We start from the raw sequence: 27,334 nt of genomic DNA on the forward strand, positions 1-27,334 counted from the left end.
TGTTTCCCTCTCAGCAGGGGGAAGCAGTCTCTGCGTGGTCCTCTGCCGATTGCATCGAGAAAGTCATTAAAAAGAATTAAAAAGGAAACAGAAAGAGATGGAAGAGGGAAAAAAAAACCAAAAACCTACACAGCCCCAAACATTTATAAACTTGAACAAAAGAACAATAGGATCTCTCTGCTCAAAGCCCTGGGCCACCCTCACCTTGACTGCAAAGGACTCCAGTGACTTACTGGGAGAATGGAAGAAAGCCTTGGCTGTATTTCTGCTGGGATGGTGGTGATATGGTCACCACCATGGCAGGGCTGGTTGTGAAAGCTGTCATCTGATTGTTCAGATGGGGAAATATATATATATATATATATATATACAGAATGAAATTAATTACACATGGTTGACTCATCCATCTGCTGAAATTGGCTGTGGCTTGGTATCCTGGTTTTTGGAGAGGGAACAGTATGTGAGATACCATCCTGGGGGGCAGTGTCTGTCCTCCATTTTTCTGTAGGAAAGTATCAGCCTCTGTTAGAAACTGTTCTGGGGAGCAAAAGAATGGGATGGAGCACCTGGTTCCTCCTGTCCTGTCTCTGAGGAGGATCTGTCTTCCAAGGTTATGGTGTTGTTACTGGTCTGGGAAGATCTGGTTTATAATCCAAATTTGGTACCATAATGGTTTTCCCCAAATAGTTGCTTAAATTTTAAGTCTGTATTGAGATATAGAAGTCTAGGCTCTTTCAGAGGCCAGCCACTCATTTGTTCTGAATCATGACTAGACATGGCAAATCACCTTTAAAGGGCTTGACACTTGAGTTCTGGGTGAGTGCTTGCAACCTGGAGCCTGTAAAACTCTGTGGAGGGTTGTCCCAAGATCCTCACCATCTTCACTTCCCTCAGCTTCAGCTTCAGCGCCAGTCTGTGCCTGCCTGAACATGTCCTTTTAGGACTCTGGGGCAAAGGCAGAAATTTTAAGATAGCAGGGAGGTAATTTTTGCTGCAGTGAGAGTGGCCTGTAGGCTGGGGACAGAGATGGTGATGGGAGAGGCTGGCGGAGATTAGTTGAAGAATCTCATTCTGAAGCCCTACGGGCCACACACTTGCCTGGGTCTGACACAGTCACTGGTTCAGGTTCCTTCTCAAACCATCACACAAACAGCAGCATTTCCCCTGGGTTTATTTCTGCATGCTTCAGATGAGTTGGATTTTCTCACCCAAAGATTGGCCTCAGGAAAGCTTCTGGACCATTTTCCTATTAGCCCTCCTTGTTAGACTCTCACTGAGGTAGTTTGTAGCTGCAGATGTTCCTGTGCATCAGTTACTAAGGCTTAGGCTACAACTGTTGCAGAAATCCTTAAATCTAGCACAGTGGATCCCCGTGAACATTGCGGATTTGTTCATTTATGTCTCACCTGGTGTACCACAAGCTGAGACAGAACTCAGAAAGGCCAACACCAGGGAGGTTTGGATCATATACTGAAATGGGTTTAGCTGCTGCACAAAGTAGAGTTTTCATTGGTGATGCCCTTAATAGCTTGCATTACCTTATTTACATGTGTATTCTGGAATCTACTGTCTATTAATATGGGTCTCTGCATTTATACAATTAGCTGTATTCTTCTAGGTGTAACAGTGTCTGTGCTGTTAAAACTTGCAGGTTTATCTTCATACAGATTACCAATATTGGTGTAAAATGCTAGCACTTTGATGCACTTACAGCTGATTTCTTGTTCACTGGCTGATCCTGTGGAAATACCTTGTTCCCAGATAAGGTCAGGTAAGTGTGTAGTGTGTAGTTTCTGGGTGTGTTGAGGTGTGCATTGTTGTGTGCTGGATGCATCACTCCCTGGGGGTGTTTCTGTGGGGTGTTTTGAGGCATTCAGTCTGTGCGTCACCATGGGGACAAGGGGGGTGGCGGAAAAGAATACAGTTTGTATTTCTTAGTGTTGTGTGATTGTGCTTTCACAGCACCTCAGAGTGAAGGTGCATGATGAACTACATACCTCTGTCGTGTGTGTTTCTGTGTGACAATAATATGCAGGCACACATGCACTCGCACGCACAGGCACACGCCCTCCAGGCTCCAGGGCGTGTAGGAGAGTGTGTGTGTGTGTGTGTGTGTGTGTGTGTGTGTGTGTGTGAATGCTATTTAAATAAAAAAGAAAGGAAGTGAATCAGGGTCGTTTCCATTTTAATTGTAAAACAGATAAGCACTAAACACTTTGAAAAAGTAAATGACTTGAGAATAATTACTATCTATTACTCTGCGTCCCAGGGGGGCAGTTGGAGGAGCCCAGATGGCTACAAAAATGGGATTTAGCAGAAAATTGAAGACATTATTCACCGTAACACATTATCAATTACCTTCATATCAATTACAATAACCTTACATTAGAAGAAGGGCCAGGAGACTATCTTCAGCCCCCAGCCTGAATAGTAATTGCACTACCCCTATGGATGGTGTGTGTGTGTGTGTGTGTATATGTGTGTGTGTGTGTGTGTGTGTGTGTGTGTGTGTGTATGTGTTACAGGGTGGGGGGTACCACAGGGTTGTGCAGGGGTTCCAGCAGCTCCAACTGCTGGGAAGAGAAGAGGAAGGCATAATAGCCACTCAAAATAGTTTTTTCTCCTCTCTCTACAGTCACCTCATGGAAGGTTTTCCTCTGTCCTGTTTGTGTGGTCTAATAGCTCGAAGGACAGCTGATGTGGCTCCTTCCAAGAAATTCTGCTTGGCTTGCCATTTGGGAAGTTCAGAGTCTCTGTGCAGAGACTATTGTTTCGCACCAGTGTCCTCTACTTTCCTCTTCCCCCTCTCAGCCATTTCAGCCAAGCTGCTCACTTTGTTAATAGGGGCTCGGATGCAATCTGATGTTCTTTTCTGTAGGATCTGCCTTTCTTGGTATAGCAATCTGTGCAGGAGGTGGGAACTGCTCCCTCTGCCAGACCCAGATGGGGCAGCAGCTCGTGTTTCCTGTAAACACTCACAGAGAGATCACAGAAGACCTTTGATGGGATATAGAGATGAACCAATCAAAAACAATTTTAACAAGTCTCTCCTCTTCCTTTTCTCCCGGGATGCTGGAAGGTGTCTCGGAGAGGAGCAGTTCCAAGGCTGTTCTGCAGGCTGGTAGCATGAAGGTAGCTCTAAGGACATTGTGTTGCCTGTGGTTGTCTCTCGTTGCCAGCTGGGATAGCTCTTGGAGCTGGTGGTAAGTCAGTGCTTCTGACTGTGGATAGCTAATGCTTCTGGCTTGCCATAATGCCATTCTGAAATTCCACCTCCTAGATCTGGACTTGATCCAACTCACCCAAGTATTTACACATGCAGCACCCACATCTAGCTGTCATGGTCCCATTCTCTGCTGCAATCCAAACAGGTTTCACTGCCACGGTGTCCTGGCCTGTGCACAAATGTGTGTGTAAGATAAGGATTTAGACACATCAGGGCATTTATGAGTTAAACTGTTGGTGATATTCCCTCTAGCCTCCCCCCTTCCCAAATATGCAGTGGAGTGTCCAGTGGGTTAGTGCATAGAGGACTAATTGCTATTAAAAGGCTTTAATCTGGGAGATTAGTGTTGGCTTCAGGCAGTGTTTGCACACGAAGGAGATGTTTCCGATGAGATGAACTAGAATTCGTCCCTGCTGTTTTGTTGATAGAAAATCATCTTCCCCTTGGTTTTTTCTCTTTATCTCTGTCTTTCTTGCTTTCTTGCTCTCTCTGATCATTTGCTTTTTCCTCTTCCTTGAAGTTAAGCTGAGAGCTTTATTGTATTTTGGAGTGGCAGTTCTGTTTGACCTTTGGGGTTGGTTGTCTTTGCACATATGTACAGACATGCATGTGTATACACAGAGATGTGACTTGACTTTTCTGATTCAGAGTCCTGCAGGAAACAGATCCTGATCAAGAGAAGTAGTGATAAATATATTTTCCCCTTGTTTGCTGTTGAGCCTCTTGTGGGTAAAAGAGGGGCCTGCAGAGTCCTTCCTATATCATGAGTCAGGTCAGTCACCTTCTCCTGGGCAAAGGCTTGATCCAGAGACCATCAGGAAAAGGTGTTGCAGAACTGAAAATCTTAAAGCTCCCTGCAGAAGTAATTAATGGGAGGTAATTAAATGATTACATATGGGAAGGTATGGAGTATTACTGGACCTCTGGCATGACCCAGGAAATGTCACTATTGACTTTGATGAACATTGGATCAAGCTCAGTGGAAATTAATCTGATAACATGCCAGATGTGTCCAGAGAGCCTTTCCATGAAGGGGACACATTTGACCTAGGAGCACAGAAATCTCTGTGCTGTACTTGCTGAAGGATCCAAAAGCAGAGGTGCTTGTTCTGAATTTATTGTTGTCAGAAATCCATGGGTATCTCCTATGAGATGACTATATGACTATACAGACTCACAATCCCTACTGCTGCTAGGGTACAGCTGGAATTTTCACAGCATCCTCAGGAATTTAAGTGCTAGTTCTCTTTGAAAAGCACAATGGAATAAATACTGGTTATGTGTAACTCTAGTGGAAGGAACTTTCTACCCTAAAGAGAAGGATATGTGAAAACTTTATCAGAACAGGACGACTGGGGTAGAACCACAATGTTGCATGGTCCTTCTGGCCTAGAGAGTGACCAGATAGAGACTAGGAAAGAGGAATGGTAAGAAAGAATGAGTCCTCAAATCAGTGAGGCTGAGAATCAAGGGGACAGTTGGGTCAGGGGAAGAAAATTGGTTCAGGACCTGAGTCTTACATTCAAAGAGGTCAAGACCTTCCAAGGAGGTAGTGCTTTGCAAAGTGTTACACATCATTCTTCTGTACACTGTCTGGGCTTTGCTCTTTTGCAGGATGCTGCCAGAATCTTCCGTGAGACTACACTGTCATTATTTCACCACAAGTAGGTATTTTGAGGAGGTGTAAGTGAGGGACTGGGAGAAGAGAGGGGAAAATTAAATCACCTTTGTATCCCAGAGGGCTGTTTGGCTCTCCGAAGGCAGTTGTGAAACCTGTTGCTTGGCAAAGTGGTGTGGTGGTGTGTTCTTTAGGTTTCTTTAAGCATTTGTATCATGGTCCTCCTAGGACAGCTTTGGAGTGGGCTGAAATTTTGTATAAATGTAGTTATTTTTCTCTCTTTCTCACTTCCCCTGCCCAAAAATCCAAACTGTTACTGTTAGCCAGCAGGAAGGCAGACCTACTGCTCATGTAAATTGCTTTAGTTCTGTTTGCCCTTGTTCCCTCAAGTTTGCAGATGATGTTGGTGTAACCAGCATAAGGATCTGGCCTCTAGCATGTGTTTGTCCCATCTGCTGTCCAGCATGTTAATTTTCGTGGAAGACACAAACTTGCACGGACTGTGATTTTAGGGAGGGGCCCTTTTTCTTTTCATGAACCAACTGCAAAGCCTCAGGGGCCAGATTCTGAAAGGCAGACAGTGCCAAGATCTGGAGGGACTGGGAACTCAGGTCCTGGCAACTTCTAGCTTGTGGTCCAGTATTGACAACAGCATAAAGAAAGAAACAAGTGTTAGGCATTTCTGTAAAAACAGTGATGATACAACTTTTTTTTCAGTATCAACATTATTGGGAGGAAGGGCCAGACTTCTAAAAAAGCTCTCAGTTGAAATAGGGCCTGAAAAATCCTCAAGGGGGTTAGAAATAGTGAAACAGGGAGCTTATTTCCACTGCAGTTGACAACCAAAGTAAAAAAATAATGCTTCATTTAAAAAAAACAAACAAAAAATCCCAGCAAACAAACAAGCAAACAAAAAACCCAACAAAAACCACACACAAAAAAACCAACAAAAACAAGTAACAGGTAGGGGAGAAGGAATCTGTTTTTTCTTTGGGTGATCCTCTTTAGTTCTTCTATTTCAACAGGAGCAGAAGTATGTCAGGTGATGGCTCAAGTGATTGTTCCAAGTATTTGGTGCTGCAAATTTTTTACAAATATTAACAGACAAGCTTCTTAACATGCCCAGTGATCCTGCTAGTCTTGTACTTTGGTGCAAGATTGGAAATACATGAGATTTTCTAAATTATCAGGCATTAATTTATTAAAAAAAAAAAAAAAGAGAAAGAAAAAAAAAGTATAATGGCCAAACCAAAAATATGAAGTGTTTTGAAAGTGTCCCAAACCCAAGAATGTAGAGTCCACCCTGAATATTGTTTGTTTTTGTATAATGTTTGTTAGGATACATTTCTTGACTATTATTGGACATATGGCTTACTGTGCATTTGGGTAGTAGTGTTAGTAACTCTTGTTTTTATTAGATGTTTCATGATGTTTCTGAAGCTCTTAGAATCAGGTAAGCATATGACAATATCAGTCATCCATTCAGTTTGTAATCTTGTCAATGTTTCTTTGTCCAAGCTGAGCATTAAATCATAATAAATAGCCTAAGAATATTTTAGAAGCTTACAAGTCAGAAGGTACTCGGAATCTATGATATAATTAATTATTTTAATGAATTTCAGTGAAACTTTTGGTTTTTGCAGATATGGCACACCATTTTTAATGGCTTATGTTGGAAACATCACAGATAGGTTTCTGGTCACTTATAAATGCTCACAAAAGTGGATCTTTTATTGTATTCATCTCACTGTGTGATTTGAAACCCAGGGGGTCTGCATCCAGGGCAGCTGGAAGGAGTTGGCCACTTGGTGTTTAGAGAAGTATTCAGAGCTCTCCATGTATTGAACCTCTTCAACCTTACTGCTAAAACTTCCACTTGACTTCAGAGAAGTTTGTGTCCCACACCACATCCAGGAGTGCAGGTCCAGTCATGTACATGTCTTGCACAGAAGTGCCCCTCAGGAGCATGGGAAGTGCATTTTTGGGGAGGAGACTGAGCTGATGTCTGGAGTAATCATGAGAGATGGTGACTGGTGCAGGATGAGACTGGGCACAAGAGACTTAGAAGGGGCATGGGAGAGATAGATAAAAGACCATTGCACTGAGTTAGAAAAAAAAAAAAGACTGACACAGGCATTGGAATTGGAGAGCTCCATGGACACGAGGCAGCAGGGAGCTCACTCAGCAACCAACTAATCCCTTTTCTCCAAGCTGCAGCTAACCAAGGGTGTAGCTGCCTCTTCTAGCCTACCAGTGGCCTTAAAAATTTTGAGGAAACCTAAATTAAACCTGGCCCCTGATGGGTGTTCTGCCTTCCCAAATCCAATTAGCCAATCATGACTTTTCACTTAGCTGCAGTGACTTTAATTGGATCAGAATAACAAAGGAAGGATAGAAAATTACAGGAATTTACTTAGCATGCATAGTGGAGCCCTGCAGCAAGGATCATCATGATCTCTAGCCCTGTAGAGACGATAGAGTTCATCAGAGGTATAAAAACTCCATGAACAGTCCACAATAATATGTATGAAGTTTTTTCATCTTTTTATAAGCTGCAAGCATCCATATGGAAAGCTGTAATAGGTGTGGTGGTCCAGCCTGCTATTCTCCCGTGTGTGTACTCTAGCCAGCAAAATTTGGCTGCATGTAATACCTCCTTTGCACTTGGTGGTGTGAAAGGGCTTTTGCACAAGTGAAAGGCCTGTGAAAGAAAGGTCTCCAACTTTCTAAAGCTGAGCACAAGCTTAGAACTATGCAGAGCTGAGGCCTTTGAACAGCAGACTTTTTTTAAATTTTTTTTTTTTTTTACTGCATTTCAAGGGTGCAGGGGCTGTAGTGAAACACAACAGCTCTGAAATGTGCATTCCTCTCATGTTACTGGGCCTAGGGCAGCACCACCAGATGAAATTTAAAAGCCAGATTCCGGTGTTTTAAGACTGACAATGCATTAGCACCAGCACAAGACTTGGCACTGACAGACATGATCTAGCAATGCTACTAATAAGAGCTAAATTTCTTCTGAACAGATGTGTCATTGGCTTGCTCACAGGGATGTGGGAAACAGGGATGTGGTTGACACCTCCAACATTTTTTGAGCATAATTTGGAATGAGATTTTGGAGATCAAAACATGCATTAAAAGATGCAGCTTAGTGATTTCTCTTTTCTTCTGCATTTTACTTGTCAGGATTGGTGCTGACTAGTATATATGATGAATATAGTGCCAAGCAAAACTTGGAAAAACCATGAGGAGAACAGCAACTATTTTCCTGCTTTCTATACAACTTAAGGGACCTCCCTTCTACCAGGGCAAATTGCATCATGGGGGCCACACTCTGTGCATGCTCATTCTACTTCATATCCAAGGGATGCCTTGCAGCCTCAGTGAATGTTGATCTGGATTTAACCGACATAGCAGGGATCAGATTTTTGCCCACTGGGAGCTGTCAATGAATGCAAAGTGTGACGTAGTGCTTATCTAGCATGCACACGAGGGACCCTGCTGCAAATCAGGAATGACTTCACTAAATCCAGTGGAGCTGAACAGCCATAAATGAGCAGAATGAGGCCCAAGCATTATCCCAGGCTAGCATGCTATCTTTAGCAGGCCCTAATGAATTCAGCTGCAGCATGTAGTCATTAATCCCAGTGGAAGGAGCAGCTCACCATTACATGACCTAGGATTTCAAGAGTTTGCTATTAATGCACCGGGTTGCTGGCCTAATGCAGAACCCTCTATGGCTCCAGGACTGGGAGAAACACAAATTACCCTGGACTCAGACAAAATCTTGCTAAAGGCTCTTTCAGCACCTTCCAGCACAAGTAAGAAAGGAGGAAAGGCTGAAGTAATAGATGGCACACAGGGCCCAGAAATTGTTTATGATGCAAATATGTTTAAAAGTACTGCCTTGTCTCCTCTGGGAAAAGGAGCTTAAAATTGAAGTCTAATGATAACAAATGATTGTTAATGAGTTGTCTAAACATAATAGATGGAAAGAATTAAAAGCCTAGAATAAACAGGGTTTCATTAAAGAACAATAAAGAAACAACACAAATTTCATATCTTGGAATAAATGGGCCCTTGTGGTCTTGCTGGGAGTGGAGGGCACTGAGGTGGGTGCATAGGCTGGGAAGCTGAGTTCTCTCCTGCCTGGATGCACTCCCTGGACCCAGAGCTCTGGTGCCTGGGCAGTGCTCACTGGCAGGAGCAGCTCTGAGGTGGCTGCCAAGGGATCTATTTCTCCACAGCCTGTGCACGTGCCTGGCCGGCAGCATATGAGGAATCCCACCAGCTGTCCTCAGGTGCTTGAAAGCAGGCACTTGCTCAAGTGTCCTGCTTAAGCACCTCTCAGCACCTGTCAGCACTCTGAGATGGAGAGGAAGACAGGTTTTATTCAGAGGTGTTTACAGCCAGGGGCTGGCTAACTCAGGCACTGGGAGCCTCCATGACCTCAATTTAGGCAGTCTATGTAGCCCTTCCCTAGAGTGCCAGATTTTGGTTCCAGGGTCCACAGAACTCCCTGGGAAATTTGAGCTGTTCCTAAGTGAGTCTGCAAAAGTTACTGAGAAAGGCAAGCTCAAACCAGCTGTATAACAATCTAGAGATTGCCTTTTAGGCCCTTCAGAGACAGATATATTTTTTTTTTTAGGAGCACACAGATAAAATTAAAGTTGAAAATCAGTTCTCTAGAAAAGTGTGCTACTGAGAATGTGGAATTCTGCAGAGATTTCACAAATGGTTCATCAGAGTGCTAGGTGCCAAGAGCACACACCATATTTCATCTCAGTGTGTGGCAGATGGCATATTGTGGATAGATTTTAGACCAAGATTTTATTAAGGATGTGTGAAGAGATGATCAATAATACCTTGGTGGGTTAGTTTCCAAGACTGTCTGCATTTGACATGGTTACATTATTATTGTTATTCATGTGTGGTGGAAAACTTTTAAATTTCAAAGTTGTTTTCAGACTTCTGAACAGATTTCTACTTAAGGTTTCATTTTAAATCATCCTCTGGACAGAAGCAGTATTCTACAAGCCCATTTTAGACTCTGGGACTCTGACTTGGCTTTTACAGATTTTCATTAAAAGGAAATGTAGGGCAATAGCCAAAAACTGAAATGATGTGGCAAAAAACACATCAAGATTTCCTCAGGAAACATTCCATTTACTATTAATTTACTTTAAAAGGCCTTTTTTTCTCTAGGAATTAGGAGGGGGGAAAAAAAAGATAAATCTTAAAACTCTTCCTTCCAGCCCCACATTTTCTGTTTGTTAACTTGAAGATCTTGTTTGTACTTCAGGAAGGACTGTATGTTCAGCAGAGTGTACGTGAGAGCAGAGTTTTTGCTGTGGTGATGTGTCTGTGTTTTGGAGTGTGTCCATGTCCAAGTGTAATGTACTTGTCTTTACTGATATGCTTTATGATGGTGGGTTGCAGATCTGACAGGCTCTCTCTATGTGTTTGTAAAGCTGCATCGGGCTCTGCATGAGAAGACCCTAGTCTTGACAAAAACCCTAGGACAACCCTAACATTCAGCTGGGGCTGGCTCCTGCCTTTATTCATGGTAATTTGTACTTTACCTGGTGGCTGGTTTACCTGGGAAAACTTGTTCCTACTTGTTGGAGCTGTGCCACATAAGTGCATGATAAACCAGGCTTGAAAAAATCCAGACAAGAATTAGTGCTGTGCAGAGTTAGAGCTCAGCGCTGTTTCCCAGTTGTAAAATGACAAGGTGTGTTTCTTTTTCTTGATTAAAAATATTAACTTTGTTTTTGAAATATGCTATTTGGAAGTTTATGTTGAAACTGGAAAATGATCAAGTTTTCAATATGGGTTTAGGAATTTATTTTTAGAATTACCTAGAAAAAGATCCTACGTCCTCTCTTCAAATCAAGGAAAATTAAGATTACAAATAAAATGAGATTTTGCATAGGAGCAAGAATGTTGTTAACATTTTTATTAATAAGAATTAGCACTAGTATTATTGTTGTTACCCTCTTGTTAGTAGTAATATTAAATATGTATCCCTGTGTGCTTAGGCTTAATGTAGCATAGTCTGCCTTTCTGAGGACATTTGGCCCTAGAGCTGGGCATGTGAGAATTTGGGGTCCTGCTGTACCTGTGACATTGTCAGTGTTAAACATGACTGTGTAAAGGCATTGAAAGAGGTGGGTGAATCTCTGACCATATTTCCACTGGGCTCTGTATGTGACCCTGTGGGGACACATCCATGTGGATACACTGCTAGAGGAGATCTGGAAGCTCAAAGTCCTGCTCCTTGGCAGCTGCTGAAGTTTTTAGCACAGTGAGAGAAGAAGGAACCCTTCCAAATTCTTCTTGTGCAGTTGAATGACATAACAATGCAGACTGGAGGTTCATATCTGAGCCCCTTAGAACCAAGGTATTCTTGAGAAAAAAAACTTAAGCCAAATAGATCCAATTCCCCAAACAGCTCAATTTTGGTAAAACTTGGTTTGATTAAATGAAATTATATGGAAACATTCTAACTGGCTCTAGTGAGGAGTATCACAAGTGGCAGTTTGAGACTTGATCTTGGGATTCCTGAGCCTGGCATCAAAGAAAAAATTCACCCTATGATTTCATACACAGGAGTGTATTAATCCTCCTGGACATCTGTGTTTATTGAGCTTGCATTCACAGGAGTGTGCCTTGCTGGCTGAGCAGCTTGTGTCACACCTCAGGGGTCTGCACCCAGTGGACTTGATGCTGCTGTTGGTGCTTAAAGCAGGGTTGGTTTAATGGCCAGTGTGCAGGTCTGGAGAATCACAGAATTACAGAATGGTTGAGGAAGGGACCTCTGGAAGTCATCTTGTCCAGGCCCCATACTCAGGCAGGGCCACCCAGAGCCAGTTACCCAGGACCATATCCAGGCATCCCTGCTGGTCTCCCTGGCTGTGGTTGCAACTGCAAGGAAAGTTACGAGGCTCAGTTAGGCAGCACAGGCCCTGTCAGTAAATCATTGTGCAGTTCAGGCTGTTTTTTCCCCTACTGGAGTCCATAGAGAATCAGACAGACTGTGCTGAGCTGGTCCCATCTGCACCCAACCTGGACAGCAGCTTTATCTTGCCTTGTAAAACTGCAGAGCTCTGTGACAAAAGAGTTAATCTCTGCCTTTGTTTCTCTTCCTCTCTCTCTGCTCTCTTGCAGCCGACTGAAAGGCAAGATGAGAGCAGATCCATCAGTGTCAGCTGCTTTCAGCACATCAGCACTTTTGGGGGGTTTATTGGGGACTAGTCCATCAGCAGTGCTTCCAAACTGCAACCGTGCTGCAGACATGCCCCTCCTCCTGCACGGCAGCCAGGCTGCCTGGGGATGCAACGCCAGGACCCCAGCGCCACTGGCCAGGGGCTGGGTGATAAATGACTGCATGAGGCATCTCCATGGCTAGCAAAGTCCAGAGGGTTGGCCAGAGCCAGGCTTCTGGGGAAGCAGCAATGAAACCACATTAATTTCTGGGCATGCGTCCATGTGTGTCTGTGTGTCTGTACTGTCTGAAATAATACACTTGACACAAACACACATGCTTCACTTCCAACACATAGAGTAACACGGGAGAGGGCTGAAAGGGAGAAAGCAATCTGATTGACAGGTTAATGAAGCAGTTCATAATAGCAATGGATATTATAACCTTAGAAACAGCTTGTAAATACCCAGTTGCTTTACATGTATAAACATACTCCCATGCTCAGGTCTGTGTATATACATTTGCCTATTTATGAAATATATATGCATATGTAAAAGGTGCAGGAATGTGAAATCAATGCTCTGAAGCGAAACCAAAGAATAAATAGAAGCTGGATAAAATTAAGCTTCATTAGCCTAGCAGCCATATATATCCCCTGCCTTTTATTTTACTCCTAGGGCTGGAGGTCTTCCAAAGCAGTGGAGGGACTTAGAAGCACGCATCTGACTGACTTGCACTCCTAAGCCCTCTTGGTATGCTTGAAAACTCCACCTTTGTGGGTTTGTTTAATTGGTGGGGTTTTTTCTCCTTCGTTTTTTGTTTTGTGGGGTTTGGGGGGGATATGTGGGTATGTGTTTGTTTGTTCCTTTGTTTGCTTGCTTGGGGTTTTTTGTGTTTGTTTTGTTGTTTTGTTTTTAATCCCAATGTCTTGGGAAGGACAAGCCAATCCACACAAGGCTGTGAAACTCTTAGCATGAGGAGAGTGGAGTTTGAACCTATATATGTAATCCAGGGTTTTGACTAATTCCTCATCACTTTGGTATGTCACCCTTTGAAAAGCTAGATACATCTTTTACTAGGCAGATATTTGGATGTCATTGTTTGCTTTTGTATTGTATATATCCGTGGGAATTTCCCAGTGTATTCTGGACTGGGGCAATGGCTTACACAACAATCCTTTCTCTCTTTTGTGGGACCTATTAGCAAATATAAATAGCGACATACTGAGCTCTTGTGGATGGGCAACAACCCTGGGAGCTGAAAAAGCAAGTTCAGTCTGACTAAGGACATTTAGCTTTTCATTTCATGACTCTGCTTTTACTTGTAAGCCTCAATTTTTCAGTAAGATAATTCCCCTAGGTTCTTCTCCTAGCTCCTCTTAGAGAAAAGCAGAAGATTAGAAGATTTCTCATACCTACAAAGAAGTGTTAGACTTGCCAGTTCCCAGCACTATTTCTGAGCATCATGACTCTGGATGAAAAAATTCAAAGAACCAAGTGTACTGGGAAGGATCAGAGCCACCTGATAGAACTCAAACCTACACAGTGGAGAGTTGATTTTACCACATTGAAGTTTAGCTCAGACTTCAACTCTTGTGAAAATTCCTCTCTAAGACTATAGAGTTAAGTTCCTGGCCTCAAGTCTTCTGGAAAGAGTTGTGGCAGATATTTTCTTCCCTGATGGGAATTCCAAGACAAAAGCACTTAAGAGGTGGGATGTGTGCAGAGACTGCCGATGTGGTGTGGCACCATGCAAGGTGCATACATACAACTTACAGTGTGCAAAAAAACCATGCCTGCAAGTCTCTAGCCACACATGCTCATGCTTTTGCTACCACAGCAAGGGATGCTTTTATTTATATGGCAACTTGCACTGTCTTGATCTCTCTCTTGACCACAGTTCTTGATGAGTTTGTGATCTGAGCTTACAGGCAAAACAGTCAAGCCAAGTGTTTCTGTATTAATCTTATAGCTGTGGAACAGAAGTAACTTGTCCCTGAACATGTGCAAAGCTGAAGACGGAGCTGGGAATGGGGCTTACATGTCCAGCATGTTAAGCTCATTATTTCTGTTTGTCGAGACTGGTCAGTTATGCTAAAGAAACACCGGCTGGACATTTGCACAGAAGCACATAGCTGTATTTCTAAGTTTCTAGGACTATCATAGTTGTGTAACTGGGAATTCTCTTGGTTTGGGTGCAGTTTGAACTACTGTCTAAGAATACTGCTCTGTCTAGCATCCCCCATTCTTCTTTAAGCTCCCTTTTCCTCTATTCCCTACAATTACTGTTTGCAGTTGCTCTCCACAAGCATTTTTAACCCTTAACTGTAAAATAGAGGAGAACAAGTTGACTTAAGGATGAGTGGAGATTAGGGGTGAGAGAAATTTGATCTGTAGCCTGGAGAATTAGTGTCTTTGCATCAGGGATTTTCCCTTAATTCACCATGGACTGTCAGATTTGAGCAGACTGATGCTGCTTGTGCAATTCTCTCCCCTGCCCCAGAGACCACAGAGGGGCTGGGTGTTGGTAGGCAGTTGGTGCCAACTCCCTGTGGGAGCAGTAGGTTAAGGAATGGGAGCTGGCAAGGTCTCCCTGTCTTCGGTGGTGAGGAGAAGCAGGTAATGCACGATAGTTCAGCTGTCTTTTACCACCCAGGCTGGCCAGCCAGATCCATGAGGCCTTCCCAATCAGCGCAGCCAGCTCAGCTTTGCCGCCGTCAGCACTGCTGAGAGCAGAGGCTGAGGATGGGTGAATCCAAATATCCGGATTGCATGGATATTGGCTGGAAGCATTCCACCATATCCGTGTGGCTGCCTTTGCGTGATATTCATGCTCATCAGAAAATTAATTATTCCATTCAGCAGGCTCTGTGAGCTGGGAGGATTACCTCTCAATACCTGGAGTTCCTCCTGGGAGTGGGAGAGGTGTGAGAGAGAGCGCGAGCTTGTCTGTCTGCATGCCCGCGTATCAACAGGGTATGTTGTGGACGCACATGTGTACAGACAGCAAGAGATTGTACCTGGCTGCAGATACAGGGAAGGAATTGCACAAATCATGTAGAAATAAGGAAGATGCCTTGCTCTGTGTGTCTGTGAAAGAGAGTGCCCTTGGGGATGCTGAATGGCTTTGCATACCAGAAAGAGAAGTATTTTCTTCATGTAGGTGAGCTGTGTACAGGTAGCAGAGGGTGCAGAGCCTGGGTAGGTGGCAATGCCCTGTCTTTGCCTTTATTTGTGTGAGGGACATATGCATTGCCAGACTGTGTCATGCTTTTTAAATCTACCTTCAGAAGGGTTGATATGGGTTTAATACAAGCCTAAACCTGCCCATGGTTTCCTGTGTACTTGTGGGTACAACAGGAAAAAGCTCATGTGCACACAATGCTTGTTGAAAAACTGCACGTGTGGTGGAAAAACTGGTGTCAGCTGGCATCACATTAGTCCCTGTGATTCTGACTATGACCCTCCTAAACACAGCTCCAGTTTTTGTCTTCCTTATAGTACAGCTGATCAACTCCATGTACCTCAGGGAGTAACTTATATCAGCAAGGAGGCAGAATCAGGTCTTGAGATATTTAAAAATAAAAGCTTTGCACCTCAGTTTGAAAGCTTTCCTGCAATCCTCCAAGTAAGAGGATGATTTTTCCCATATGGGGTATTATGGTCCATATAGGTGCATAAGGTGGGGTTTTCCGGCTGCAGCAGCAAGGAGTGATCTTTCCTGGAGAGCAAAATTGCTTTCTTAAGGCTTGGCTTTGAGAGCGCCCTGATTGGCTCTGCTAGGCAGCACAACGCAGAGTTTCAAGCTCGGGGTATTCTTGGAAATTTGTGTTATTAATTGAAAGCTTATTAATGGCAAACACAGGATGACATTTTACATGGTTTAGTTATGTTCTGTGAGTCATTGGTACAATGCAGTCTCAGCCACAAGGCAAGGAATCTCCTGCCGTAACTGATAACAGGGGAGCAATAACAGCTCAGTTCCCACTAACTGGTCCTGAGGCGACAGCCATAAGCCTTACAAATGTCTGATCATCTTTCTCAGGACAGGAGGTCACCCTCTCCTCTGAGGTGGTCACTCATCCTGGGGTTGAGGGGAATCTCAGAGGAATGCACACTTAGTCACTGAGGTAATAAGCACTGGTTTGTTACCAGTGAGCTTCGGAATTTTGGCCTCTCTAAATCTCCAGAATTGCCCTTAAAAAGAAAAAGGCTCTGAAGTGAGGGCACTGCTGACATCACACTGGAAGTCAGTAGTCCCATCTCTAGAACAGGACATGTGATGTTGTTCTAGATAATAAAACCTTGTTGTACTGAACTGTGGCTGTGTTCTCTGGAATAATGCTCGAGTCCCATTCTGTCATATTTGAGATGTGGGTCAAGTCTGGTTTATATGGCAAAAGGAAAAACATTTGTCTTTGGAAGGGAATTGAATATTGCTTCTAATATCCTGCAAAAAAAGGCAGTTTCCTCTGTCTAGTTTCATAACAAGGTCAGTGCCATACACCATAGAATTACAGAATATTCTGAGTTGGAGGGGACCCACGAGGATCATCGAAGTCCAACACCTGGCCCTGCACAGGACACCCCAAGAGTCACACCATGTGGCTGAAAGAACTGTCCAAACACTTCCTGAAATTCTGTCAGGCTGGGGCTCCCCACTTCCCTGGGGAGCTGTTCCAGTGCCCAAACACCCTCTTGGGTGAAGAAGCTTTTTCTGATACTCAGTCTAAATCACCCCTGACTCAACTTCAGGCCATTCTCTTGTGTCCTGTCTCCATCACCACAGAGCAGAGATCAGTGCCTGCCTCTCCTCTTCCCCTCCTGAGGAAGTTGTAGCTGCACTGAGATCTCCCCTCAGTCTCCTCTTGGCCAGGCTGAACAGCCCAAGTGACCTCAGGTGCTCCTCTTAGAGCCTCACCTTTAGGCTCTTCACCATCTTCATTGCCCTCCTTTGTGCTGTCTAAAAATCAAAATGAGATTCTTATGAAATAAGAAGAGAACAAATGTCTTAGATTCTTAATGTATTTGTAAAGAAAGTGACATTGTCCAGCCGGTTTATGGATGTGTCCATCTAGTCCATGAAAGGTATGTTGTTTTAAAGTAGGCTTCTGAACATCATCATCCAGAGTTATGTTTATCTTTCTTACACTTAGCAGCATAAGCAGGCATTCTGCTAGAACAGGCACTTCTGTAAGCCACAGCCATGGATCTGCAGCCTCTTTTGTCTGGGAAGAAACCAAGTTTGTACAAAACCCTTAAATATCTCCATCAATCCTCTCAGTTCCCCCTTCCCCACTGCTATGTGTGCATCTCATCCTATCTGACAGAATTCCCTGGGTTCTTTCCCAAGCACACTGAGGGTGCTTTAAACTCAGTATTGTCACAAGTGCCTTTGCTTATGTTGCTGAGGTTCCTCAGGGGAGGGAGCACTCGTCATAAGCTCCACTTTGGTCCTCAGAAAAGCAGGTGGGAGTTTTCCAAAGCTTGGCCTTGGGTTGGCAAATCAACCTTCCAGGATGGAAAAAGCAAGGGAGGAGATGGTGGGAAGCCACCACCATCTGGGTCTGTAGAAATAGCAATACATGCCCCCCTTCACGAAGGAAAATTCAGTTGTGGGTGCCAAATGGATTGTTCCTTGTTTGGGACAGGTTCTGGAGCTAAGGATCTACACATAGTAGAGTGTACTACTATGGGGAGGGGACCTTTCCTTGAGGATCTGTTAGATCTACAGAACTGTGGGACATGTGTGGTCTGCATATTCAGTGGTGCAGTGCCACTCTACAGCTCCAGCTCCATAACTGACTGGAGCTGGGTACAAACAAAGTCCTCTCTTCACTGCTGAGAGCTGTACAGAGGAATACAGACAGCAGAGCTCCTCTGCACTCCCTTGTCCAGCAGCAGAATTATTTCCAGAACTGCATTGTAGGCACTGGGAGGAGATTATAGTCCAAGCACTTAAACTCTTCCACCCTGGTTAGCAAGAGCCCCACAGCTGTGAACTGTCTGATGCCAGCAAATAAACCAGATGGACGACAGGGATGGAGACAGGCCAAGCTGGGATGGAAAGCATAGTGTGCCCTCCTGTCTTAATGGGCTTCTGAAAGATGAAGTAGCACAAGCTGAAAAGAGTCTTCAGCTGCCTGTGTTCAGGTAATGGGAAACAGGAGCTATTCTTTTTTGTGGGACTTCAGATGTGGCTTGCTCAGATGTCCTCTAACACCACAGGATGAAGGGTGATGTCCTTGGTGCCTACAGGAAGGTGGGACATTTCCAGGCTTCATTGGAGAGAAGAATCCAGATCTACAGCTGCAAAGAGTAGTAGGTTTGGGAAGAAAAATCCAGCAGTCATAGTGAGAGATATCACAGACCATATGCATGCTAGAGTGTATCACTGCAGTTGCCTGTTCTGGTTAGCAGGTTGCAGGAAGATAAAGCCCACCCAGCCTGCACAGGACAGTGATGGGTCAGTGCTTCTGATCAACATATGCTGCTTTTGCAAAGGGCCAGACCTGGCTATTCCTCCAGCACGTCATGTCTCTGATTTGTTATCTGAGTGATGGCAAGGCCTACAACTCAAACTATCTTTGTGCTAAGTGCTTTATGTACAAGTCTGATGAGATTCAGGTCCAAAAGGAGCTGCCTCCCATTAACAGGTTTCTCCCATTAACAGAACATCAATTTATGGATGGGCTATCTAAAAAGGCTGTGAGAAAACCACAAGGCTTAATTTCACCAGCTGTTCAGGGTCCCTAGACTCCAGTTCTTTTCAAAACTCAAGGTAAGGCAACTTACCCTTGTCTGTGCATCTCTGCTGATCATGTAGGTACCCCAATTTTGGTGCCCCCAAACAATGAGTAACCTGAATGGATCTCTTGAGTTTGAAGGCTACAGAAAATGCCCAAGGACTTTGTATACATAGGATCACTTGGAATCATACATGGAATCCATTATCAGTGCTGAAAATTTAACTTGGTCCTAGTGTTATGCCTTAGTTCCATGACTAGCTTTCCTCCCAACAGTCTAGTTAAACTAGAATTTTTCAAAAGGTAGCAGCAAGTATGTTCAGCACTAGAACATGCCTACTGCATGCTTTGGGGTACTTTGGGGTACCCAGCTTTACTAGGAGATCAGTCTCTCGCCACCAGGAAACACAATCTACAGGAGCCTTTCTCAAAATAAAAAGGTTGAACCTCAGTTCAGTGCCTCTTCAAGCTAGGCCAAGCTGCTTGCAAGTCTGTTTTGGAAGGGATTACTGAACACACCCCTCAGCGTGCTGGAAAATCACCCCTGCTGGTAACAGGTACTGTCCAGACAGATTACACTGTGTTTATGGGGTTCAGTATGAAGGGGTGGGTACAGGATTTCCTTGCCAGGCTGTTTATGGCTGTAGGGGAGCGTGCCCTTTCTAGGTGTGATCCTCACCTCCACCATTTGTCCTTCTTCCTCTATTCTGCCATCCCTGATGCAGCCTGGATTGGTTATAGCCCACATGTTACAGTGGCCAACCTGCAAAAAGAGAGCCAGAAAAAGTTAATGTGGAGTTCTGGTCTACTCCCAGGATGCATTTGGGCTGCAGCCCATAATGATATGTATAATTGCAAAGGCCTGCCAAAAAAAGCAGGCTGGATTTAATTGAGTCAACACACTGCTATTAATAATAAAATGGCAGAGACTTTGCTATTAATCACTTGTGCTGGCTTTATCACAGGCAGTCTCGGCTATCTGGCTACCAAACAAGACCTTTAAAAAAAAATGGTGCAGCGGAAAAGTTACTAGTGGGAATACACCTGCTAACAAAATAAACCTTGTAAACAAAATGTTCCTTGCAGAAGAATGTTCTTTTTGGAGGGGGATCTTATTTGGGAGGCAAATGGGATTATGTCAAATGCCTATGTCCTGCAGCAAAGTCCTCTTTTTATAGGAATAGATCACTGGAGGATGCACCTGGCAAATGGTGCATCTTTGGAAAAGGTGTGCTTGATAAAGGACTTTGTACAGGATGGAATAAAGGGAGAAATGAATCCTCCAAAGAGAAAGGTAATTGCTGCAGCACAGCCCAGAGAGGAATGCATCTGTTACTAGTAAATGGAAAACACCATTTCCAGTGAGTGACTGAACAAAAATGGAAATGAAAACTAAATAGCATGCCTGACACCAAAATTGCAGCCCTCCTTGCAGAGGGCTGGATAAACTGTGGTATATTGAGGTAGATGGCTGGATGTAGAGCTCTGTACCCCAAAGTGGATGCTGCCAACACTGCATATGCAGCACCTCTGAAGGAGTAGGGTCTGGTCTTCTGAGGGATCTTCAAGTCCTACAAGTGTCCTCTTCCCTACGATCTGACATAGTGTGGAGAAAGGGCTTGAATGAAGCTCCAGACTTTTCACACATGCTCCATATTTGCTTTCATGCCCATGCTCCCTGTGGCCCTCCTGGTGAACTGTGCCCCAGTGCTGGAGGCTGGTACTGTTTCCTCGTGGCAGCAAAGTGCATTTTTAAAAGCTGCCACTGCTGAGGTTGTTATTGTAGCAAACATGGAAATGAAAATCTTTACTTTTGCTTCTGAGTGGAGCAGCTTGTGGTGACTATGTCTGGGAAGGCACCATGTGGCAAAAACGTCCGAAACCCAGGAAGAATGGAATAGGCTTGGAAACCTGAGCAGGGACCAGGATGTGTCTGTAGGCAGAGCCAAAGGATGTAGAGCAGGAAGAAGAAGAAACAACACAAATACATTATGTTGCTTTAAGTCTAAGAGGTTGTGAGACTTAAAAACATTACTCTCTGAGCAGACAGTTGGAAGAGGAGAATCTCCTGACTTCCACATTTAAGAATGCCAAAGGAATGGATCTTTCCTTCTCTTCCAAGTTTTCCTGCAGAAAGGGATAAATTTTCTCTACACCAGTGCAAAAAATCTCTGTGCATCATGCACCAAAGAATCAAGCAAAAGAAATGATTTAACAGGCTAAAAGGCCTCTTTCTGCTATGAATTAACAAGGTCAATAAATGAATGCCAACATTATCCCTCAGAAGCAGAGACAAAAAAGAAAAGAGAAAAGAACATCAACAAAAAAAATCCCAGAAAAAAATTATCCACTTCCTGCTGTTTTCCTTTCCTCCCCATAAAGCGAGTGTCTTATCCTCAGAGAAATTCACTTCATTGTTAGAAATAGCCAAAATTGGCTTGCAACTAGTAAAGATGCCAAGAATTTGCACCTTGCTCTGTGACCTAAAGCAAAAATGACATGAACATTGACAAATTTGACAAGGAAATTTGTGCAAAAAACAACTTCTATTTGGCTAGCCAAGCAGCAAATATGTCGGATGATATGCTTTATTAAGCAATCCATTTTTCAGCAATAGCTGCACCATCTGCAAAGGTTAGTGTGCATCAGGCTTTCCACAGAATTTCATCTGCGTCTGCAGCTAGGTGCAACACACGACCACATTTTTCATGTACATACAATTTTGGATGCAAATAGAATACTTGATGAAAGAGGTGACCTTCCGGACTGACTTCCCCCATGCAGTAAAGTCACAGGCGCAGAAGCAGCTGAGAGAAACATATCTCTGCCTGGAGGGAGGCAGGGAGTGGCAGAGAGGAAGGAAGGGGAAAGTGAGACATAAAAAGAAGAGGGAACTTCAAGAAAAAGTGTTTCTCAAAGAAATGGCTTGTCACATTGCACAGCAGAGACTCTGCACTTGTGCCAGTCCAAGTAGAATGGAAACTGTTGGGTAAGGTAGCTGCAGTTTTCTTCTGGATGGTATCCATCACTCCATGTTATGGTTTTTCTCTTGTTATCTTGTGTAGTTCCTGCTACTACACTCTCTAAAGATCATTGTCTTCCATTGCTCCCTCTCACAGTTTGCATTTCAGACTTGTCACCTCTTAGGGATGGACCATTTACCTTATTGCTACTACAGCCCCTGTCTATGGCTGCTGGGTCTCCTTCTGAACACCCTTGGCTTAATAGGATGTATTTTCTAATTCCAAGGAGGGGAAGCATTGCTTTCAAGTATTAGTCAGACATACCTATTTTCTGAACAGTTTTGGGTTTTATTTTTTTAAATCATGATGTATTTATTTTTTCAATGCCTCTGTATTTTCCTACACTATTTTCTAGTGGAAGGATATGGCCTTTCATGTCCTGTCTGCCCTACATTAGGTGAAATCAACTCTTCCCTAGTCCCCAGTCTTCTTCCCCAAGTGTATGGTGTACACATGGCTCCCTACGCCTCATTGATGGTTGCTGGTTATAAATTCATGTTCTCAATCCCTACTCCACTTATCTGAAGTTGGATGCCATCCCAGAGCCTTGCAACTGTCCCTGGTCCAGTGGAAAGTTTAATCTGGCAGTTCATGCCGTGCCGTCCTATGGGGAGAGTTCAGTTCAGTGCAGCTCCGCACTGCACAGAGAGAAGCTCATTAGCAGGACGTGGTAGTGTCTGATGACACTGTGGTGCAAGAAGGCATCATTAAGCACAAAATGTTTTCTGTAGCTCTCTGAGATTTCCTAGTAACTTAAGGAATTCAGACATAGCTACTGTGGGGGCACAGATGAAATGGGGAGCAGAGATGTGCTCTCCAAGGGCCATCTCCCATCTGCGTCTTTTACAGGAGCAGATATTGGACAAAGCCTTTGACTCCTTTTTGACTCCTTGGATCCTTGCTGCAAAAGATGCAGATGGGACTGGCTGGGCCTGGCAGGCACACTCTTCCCTGGTTGGCTGCTAAGTGGTGTTAAGTGATGAATGTTAAACTTAACAAGGGGACTTACAGATTTACGTAAGGATTTTACTGCCTGCCAGGTATAAATGATGGAGCAGCTTTGATCTTTAGGGGGATCAGTACTAGAAGTGATTTAAACTAAAGTTAATAAAACTGCTTAAAACTGTACTCTGTAGTCCCACAGGCTGAAGGAGCCCTTGGTCACTTGACTGCTCTAAGTAAAAATTGTTCACATTTATGAGGGAGACCAAATCCCACTGGCGTTAACTGTGTTTCCAACTGAATAATAAATGGTATCTTCCAAGAGTCCTACAAGTCCTTCCCTATGTGCACTGCAGGTCCCACAGCCTGCTGAAGCCCGCAAGCTGTAATACACAGATGCAAAAAATGATAGGCCCTTTGTAGTTCTGTGGGCTTTTCTCATCCACTCTCAGCTTCATAATCCCTACGCCAGGTCTGATCCTTTTGCCATTTTGTAGCATGTCACAAGCTATTGTTGGAGCTTTTAACCATTTTGCCATCAAGTGAAATTCTGGAATTCTAGGTGTGTTTTATCTTTGGAATTTGCTGGTCAGCAGTGGCAAGTACATGCCGTAAACATTGAAATTTCATTAGCTTTATGGGAGACTTTGACTCCATGTACCTTTAGAAATTGGACATCAGATTACAGATTTTGTGAATGGTCCTGTAGTGTCTTCTTTCACTGCAGTGCATCTTAAGAAAGTTCCTTAGGAAGGTGAAAATTGTGATTTTTAATGAGTGATCTGTTTTTAATGGGAATCAGTCACCCCCCACAATATAACCATGGGTATTTCCACTGGGAATTTCCATAACCTCCCATGATGAAATTATGCAAGCTGCAGTGGGCAGGATGCTCAGATGTTGGTGCAAACAGGACTTGTGCAAGCTGCACTGATTCAGGTAAAGAAGTGGCTTTTTTGTAACTCTCAGAGAAGTTGATGGCATTTACTGACACCCCTGCATTAGCCCAGCTCATTAGGTTTACAAGTGAGAGCAAATTCCACACATTAATTGTGCTCACAGCTATGAAGTAAACAGGCCTTCCCTATGTGCCAGGGAGTCTACTGTCAGCTGGAGTCACCACAGACAAACACAAATGGAAGTCATCCTGGTATTGCTATAGGGTTTTCTAATTCTCCTGCCATTTCCTAGAAACTCTTTAACAACTACCAGAATGCCTTCTGTCTGCTTGGTAACAAAACAAGTCGCCTTTCATGGCCCTTTCTAGAAACCAGTGATTGGCAGCCACTGAAATTGAATTAGCAGTATCTCACTACTGGTAGAAAAAAGTACTTTTTTGTTTTTTATTTCAGCCCAGCGCACTGTTAGTGATGAAATTCTGCAGCACAGTGATTTGATGAGGCCATGATCTTGGAAAGATACAAAAAGAGATGGGCTGTTTCAGGCGGATCATGAGGAAATCCTGAATTATAAAGGTACAGTCAGCTCTGGGATGGGATTTGCTCTGTGGGGGAGCCAGCTGGAAACTGCCAGTGCTTGGGAGGAAGTTGCATGAAAATCTTGTTACTTGTACCTTGTTTTATAATTACCTCTTGCAGAGTGTGGGTTTTTTCTGAATTACAGTCACTGTTGGAGACAGGTTATGGGCTTAGACAGACCACTGGCTGGACAGCCTGGTATTTCCTGCATTCTTACATCCACAGATCCTCTATTAGCCCTGCTGCCTGGCTTTGTCCTGCTATTGTGTCTCCCTGCGAGGATGGTCTGCATCTGAGATTGTCGGGGGATTTCTTCAGACAGATTCTAGTGGTATTTTCAGAGCCACCTGATTTGCTCCTCACACTCCTGTAGCATTTTCTAAATTCCCTGGGGGCTGAGGGTCATCTCTCACTTTACATGGGATAAATTGATAATGACACAACAAAATCGGTCATGATGAAATGGCTCCAATTTTATTACAGTGGGAGGGGATGTTGGATCTATGCTTGTGTTCTGTGTGTTGTCTCAAGAGCTGTGCTTACACCAGTGGCTTTTTGCCAAAAATTTCCAGTGGAAGTCTCCTATTCCATCCTATATCTTCACACTAGATTCAGCAAACTGTTTGCAGAGGTTTTCTGTGCATTTCCAGAGAAGACCTTCCTGTTGCACCTTGTAGCAGCCTGTCTGTTTGCTGTGGCTGGAATTTTGTGGGGCCACAACTGTTGTGTTAGAGAATGGGGGAAGTGATAGATCATCTAGTGAAGATTACCACGGCTAGAATTTACTCTTCATCCACCTGTCAGTGCAAGAGAAATAGTAGTTTGGGAAGCATGACTAGATTTGGGGCCATTTTCTTGTGGCTCCTCCTATTTATTTTTCCTTGTACTACTGAATCAGACTAAGGGCTAGATCGCAGCAGCTTTCTTACTCCCTTGGAAAAAGTTGCTATAAGTCCCTTGAAGTATGGGGAAATCAGGCATATTATACCCTGAGGCTCCTTTGAACCCCACCCTCTGCTCTCAGCTCATTTCTGCTTCCTGATATTTTTCCTGTGCTGCAGTGTGGAGTAGAGCACTGAAGTACTCAGACATGATAAATTCACGCTGATTTACCTACTCAACAATTCGGCCCAGGTCAGATAAAGAGCAGAGAACCCTCCAACAGAGTTCTTTAAATTAAACCATAGGCAGGTACTTCAGCCCAGTTAGCTGGGCATTCAATTATGGCCTTTGGTACAGAGTAAAACCAGTTTTTCCAAAGGACACCGGTAGCAACCTCTTAAAAAAGGAGTTGTGGCCCCTCCCCAGTGACCTTTCCTTGTCAAATGCTACATGCTGTGATGTTCCTACACAATAGAGAACACTCTGCTCTCTGTGTACTTGGCAAAGGAAGAAATGGCTTTTTTAATCTCATTGCATGAATTATTGGCAAAACGTTTGAAGTGGCTCCAAGATTCCTCTCTGACTGACTTGCATTTTCTCAGGAGATTTGTGTAGTTTGGGAGTTTGGAACCTGTAACTGAATAACTCATAGAAAGCATTTGCTACTTTTTGAAAGGATGCTGTGTCCTTGCAGAAAAACCACTTCATCTGCTGCATCACCATGCCTTTGCAGAGGACAAGCTTTGCTGGGTGTCCCTTCAGAGACGCCCACCTCTTCTGCTGCCTGCCTGGCCCCCAGCAGAGGTACTGCCTGGAGGCAGTGGGGCTCTGCCCTGCCAGGCCTTGGGCAAACATCAACGTGTGCCAGCACTTGCCCTGAACAGTCTGTAGAGACAGGGCATGGAAACACAGGCAGCAGTGTGGGGTCATGCACAGAGGAAATGCCAGAAGTGGGATTAAGACCTGTGCTCCTGTCACTGAAGCCTCATCAGCCTTGAGGTACAGAGAGGGATGCCTTATATTGGTAGTCAGCTCTTTTCTCTTTGTGTACTGCTTCCCTGGGCTTGCTCATGTGGCTCTGCCATGGGCCAGGTATTGCTCCAGGAATCCAGTGCAGATCATGTCCTTGGCTTTTGACAGACCATCCCTCTGACTTCCTGCTGACCACAGTGAGTGAAGGCTTGTCACAGAACAGGGATGGCCACCTCCCCTCCTTGACTGCTAGGCTTCTTTTTGCAAGATCAAAGTGGAGGGATTGTGCCAGAACCTGCCAAACTGCTGCTGGGGAGACTGACAGGGAATGACAGAACCTGAAACTGTTTGGCAGATTGTTTGTTTAATGGTGGAAAATGTTTTCCTGACACTGTAGAGCACTTTGAATAGTAAACGATGTCAATAACACACGTTCACCTGTTCCTACCACAGAGTACTCCCTCCTACACCATCCCTTTAGTAGGAACCTCCATTAGTGCCCAGACCATTGCCAAATACCATGGGCTGATTTGCCAGTCAGCATCGGCAGCACAAGAGTGACCATGCCACAGGGGCAGTGATCCCCGCAGAGTCGCCAGTGTGGCAGCTCCAGGAGAAGAGGAAAGGGGATCACAATGGCTTCATTCTTCACCACACTCCCCCTGGCCCCTTCAGCTGGCCCCAGTGGCTGGCCCAGCCTCTAAGTCTTCCCTTCAACTTTGATTCTCTGGGCCTGCAAAGTGGAAAATGAATTGGATCTGAGCCATGTGCTACCCTGCTGTCACCTGGTGTCATTTTTATTTTTCAGGCTGAAATGGTCCCAGAATATTGGCAGGTCTGAAATTGTAAGGATATCTAATCGGGTGATTTATGCTGGGAGGGATTTGACCAGGAGCCAGGAATTGGTAGTCACGTTCTCCTCCTCCCTAGCCAGGGAAGGAGCTCCCGCCTTTGGTGGGGGTTATGGGGTGTCATTTGTTTTGCACCTGTGAGGTCCCATCCTTGCCCCCGTGCCGACCGCCACAGACCTGCCAGCTCAGCTCCCTGCCTCCCCAAGCCAGTAAATAATTACCTCCCCCTTCCCATCTCTGGAATGTGAACATAAACAGCATAGCCTACCTATGGCTACTTGGCTTACTGGTAAGTCCTAAATAAAGCTAAAAAAGGATTAATAGCCCTTTGTGATACAACGTTTAAAAAAAAAAAAAAAAAAAGAATTAGAAGGCAGTTTGTCTTGCACT

The sequence above is a fragment of the Parus major genome, chromosome 6, assembly GCF_001522545.3.
Source record: "Parus major isolate Abel chromosome 6, Parus_major1.1, whole genome shotgun sequence".
In the NCBI taxonomy this organism is placed as follows: domain Eukaryota; kingdom Metazoa; phylum Chordata; class Aves; order Passeriformes; family Paridae; genus Parus; species Parus major.